General features: G+C 42.3%; 1 pseudogene; it reads right to left on the minus strand.

The window, feature by feature from the left end:
• Positions 1-1,122: 1,122 nt before the first annotated feature.
• LOC108297167 lies at positions 1,123-1,607 on the minus strand (annotated as a pseudogene).
• Positions 1,608-4,191: the final 2,584 nt, after the last annotated feature.

Genomic DNA, 4,191 nt, shown 5'->3' on the forward strand with positions numbered 1-4,191 from the left:
TACCTGGGACCACGGGCACATGCCACCACGTCTAGCTAATTTTTAAATTTTTTGTAGAGATGGGATGTTATTATGTTGCCCAGGCTGGTCTTGCACTCCTGGGCTCAAGCGATCCTCCTGTCTCCGCCTCCCAAACTGCCAGGATTACAGGCATGAGCCGTCATGCCTGGCCTAAGTTATTTTAAATATTTAATAGCTTTTTGCATTTCCATCACTGAGAATTGTTTGTTCATGTCCTTTGCACCATTCCCAGCCATTATTCCCATTTTACATAGGAGGAAAGTGAAGTTCAAGAATTTTTTTTTTTTTTTTTTGACAAAGTCTTGCTTTGTCGCCACACTAGAGTGCAGCAGTGCGATCTTGGCTCACTGCAACCTCCGTCTCCTGGATTCAAGTGATTCTTCTGCCTCAGCCTCCCGAGTAGCTGGGACTACAGGTGCACGCCACCACACCCAGCTAATTTTTGTATTGTTAGTAGAGATGGGGTTTCACTATGTTGGCCAGGGTGGTCTGGATCTCCTGACCTCGTGATCCACCCACCTCAGCCTCCCAAAGTGCTGGGATTACAGGCATGAGCCACCATGCCCGGTCTCAGGAATCTTAACTTGGCTGTAGTCACAAGGTTTCTGGGGTTCAAGCCACTGCAATCTGACCTCAGAGCTCATGCTCAAACACTGTACTGTTTTGCCTTCTGTGGCCCCCATGTTTGCTTACAAAACTATAAAGGAACTTTAAAAGTTCACTCTAACACAATTTCTACCTGTGCACTTCACTTTGCAGTAAGTGTATATGTGGTGACACTGTTGGTTATCTACCCAGCATCCATCCCTTATCCTGAAATACACCAAAAACATCACAAACAAACAAAAACCGGGAATCAAAAACCAAAACACCCTCATACTGCACCAATGCTTCATACTTTGACCAAAAAAAAAAATCCTAGGCAGAAGTGTAAAATGCAAAATCAAATGATGGGAAAATGCAGAACAAACAGCATTCTTATTAATATGCAAAATATATATATTACTGAACTAGTAACAGGTGACGTTCTCACCTGTTACTTTGGAACCACAGAGCCGATTTGTTAAATCTAGTCCATGCCAGCTTCCAAAAGCCAAAATTTTAGTTAGTTTCATTATTTGATGCCTAATCAAAATTTTCTACAAGATCTGGAGCATCATCCTTCTCATCATCAATGTCTTCCGGTTTTGGTGCTTTGCTGTCCAAGACTTGCCATGGGAACTGTTCAGCTAACTTCCTAATGCTTGTTAAGCTGTCAGCACCGAGCTGACTTAATATTCCAGGAAGCATTTCTGTGATTGGTTTGGCTTCTGCATTACCAGTAATTGCAAAGCAGAAAAGGAAGCTTGGGCTTCGGGATTGTTGAAATGAATAACTGTCCCATCATCTTTAATCATGTTCACCTCTTCAATACCAGCTGTATTATTCACAGCCAGTTTTTTTAGAGAACTCTGAAGCTTTTTGTCATCAGCTGTAGCTGTTCTGTATACCACCTTCTTCTTTCTGAGAGCTGTACCCTTACCCACTATCCAGACCTGAGCCTGAAGTTTGGCTAACTTTTCTTGATTCATGCTGTTGGTAAATCTGAAGCAAAGAGGGTCCTCCAACACCAGCATATGACAAGAGCAAGATGGCTGCCTCCTGTCCCCCTTTCTTAAATCCTCACCTCTTTGTCTCTATGTCTATCTCTGTCTTTCTCACTCTCATTGTCTCTCTCTTTCACACACACAAATACGTGGGCACACACACAGCTGTCAACATAAGAGTGCACCTAGCACCAACCATCCCAAGAAAGAGCTGAAAAATCAAACCTATTCCACCCATTCTAACTGCAAGCTTTGCAATGGTTACAGATAAAGAAAACTGCAACCTGGGACAAGACCAAAGTCATGTGCTCCCCTCTTCTCCCTACTGATGACGACTCCAATTCTGCTTTGGCTCAGGAAGTTACCTACTTTTGAGGTGCTCCCTGATGCCCATTGGCTGTATAAAGCTTTTAATCTCTATTTGAATCATTTTCATTTATTTCTTTGCCACTATCCACTTGTCCCAACATACTGTATTAAATATTCCATCCAGTAGTATTCCAAAGAAGGTGGGGGTGGGGGGTAGGAGCAGTCCACCCAGCAGCTAGAGTAGGAGGATAATTTTATCATTGACATTCTTCAGAGTCACTGATGCCTGATGATGATAAAAATAAGACTGATTTATCCATCCTTATTATTATTTGTAAATTCTTCATAGCAGTAAAACTCTTTGTTGCCTATACCTAGGGTGAGCCATCCCACTGCCCCTCTTCCTAGCTTGGTACTCCACTGACTCCATCTTTTTTTCTACTGATTCATTATTGTGTACCAATTTCCATTCCTGGGTTTTCTCTTCTATTCCCTTGGTCTATCTCTTTTTTATTTCTTTTTCTTTTCTTTTTTTTTTTTGTTTGTTACGGAGTCTCACTCTGTCCCCAGGCTGGAATACAGTGGTGAGATCTTAACTCACTGCAACCTCCGCCTCCCGAGTTCAAGCAATTCTCCTCTCTCAGTCTCCCAGGTTGAAGGGAGAGCGCTCTTCTTGTCCTTCCACGTTCCACCATGTGAGGGCAGAGCAACAGGTGTGATCTTGGAAGTAGAGAGCAGCCCTCATTGGATACCAATGCCAGCACCCTGATCTTGGACTTCTCAGCCTCCAGAACTGTAAGAAATAAATTTCTGTTCTTTAGAAATTACCTTGTTTTAGGTTATTTTGTTTTAGCAGAAAAAATAGACTAAGACAGTGATAAACTCGTGTGGTGCAAAATTCAAAAGGAACAAAACATTTTATTTACTTATTTATTTTTGAGACAGAGTTTTGTTCTTATTGCCCAGGCTGGAGTGCAGTGATGTGATCTCTGCTCACTGCAACCTCCACCTCCTGGGTTCAAGTGATTCTCATGCCTCAGTCCCAAGTAGCTGGGATTACAGGCACCCACCACCATGCCCAGCTAATTTTTGTGTTTTTAGTAGAGACTAAAATGAAAAGAAAACTGGGTGTCTGGGAGATGTGAATGGGGAAATGACTTTTCACTATAAAATGTTTTGTTCTGGCTGGGTGCGGTGGCTCATGCCTGTAATCCCAACATTTTGGGAGGCCAAGGTGGGCGTGTCACTTGAGATCAGGAGTTTGAGACCAGCCTGGCCAACATGGTGAAACCCCATCTCTGCCAAAAATATAAAAACTTAGCCAGGTGTGGTGACGTGTGCCTATAATCCCAGCTACTCAGGAGACTGAGGCAGGAGAATAGCTTGAACCCGGGAGGCAGAAGTTGTTGCACTGAGCAGAGATCATGCCACTGCACCGCAGCTTGGGTGACAGGGCAAGACTCCGTCTCAAAAAAAATTTACTGAATTGTACACTTTAGATGAGTGCGGTTTATTGTACCTAAATCATGCCCCAATAAACCAAATCTAATGCCATTACTATGATGCCATAATAAATAACCTTTACATATGTGTCTGTTTTTTTCATCTCCACCTGTTTTCTCAAGTATTTGTTATGATTTTACAGTAACTCATTTTGTTTATTTTCAGAAAGCATAATTTTGGTACAAAAAGATATTCATTTGTTTATTTAGTTTTTTTTTTTTTAATCTGTTTCCTCCACCTCACTCCCTGCCCCCAGGAGAAAACAGGAACCTTGTCTATATCATCCATCACTTTTTATCCCCAGAGCACAGAATAGTGCCTAGCACAGAGTAGGTGTCCAAGAAATATCTATTGAAAGAAAGAGCATTAAAAATGCATATTTTCAGGCTTCACTTCTAGGGGTTCAGATTCAGTAGGCCTGTAGTAGGGCCTAGGAATCTGTATTTTTTAATAAGTATCTCAGATAATTCTGATTGTCAATCAGATTTGGATTCAAGCCATCCTCTTACCCTCTTGCTGCCCCAGGTAACTGCAGCAGCCTTCTTACTACTTCCTGCGTGCCACACCCCTTCTTAAAACATTGCAATGTTGTGGTAGATTGCTTCCAAAGATTGCCACAACACTCCTTCCCATCCTGAATGCCCTTTTCCCCGTGACTTTGCCATTCTTACTATCAGGAAGTGGAGCCTCTTTCTTCCCTCCCTTTGAATCATGTCTGATCTTGTAACCTGCTTTGACCAATAGAATGTGATGGAAATGATGCTATGCCAGT

The sequence above is a fragment of the Cebus imitator genome, unplaced genomic scaffold, assembly GCF_001604975.1.
Source record: "Cebus imitator isolate Cc_AM_T3 unplaced genomic scaffold, Cebus_imitator-1.0 Scaffold778, whole genome shotgun sequence".
NCBI lineage: Eukaryota > Metazoa > Chordata > Mammalia > Primates > Cebidae > Cebus > Cebus imitator.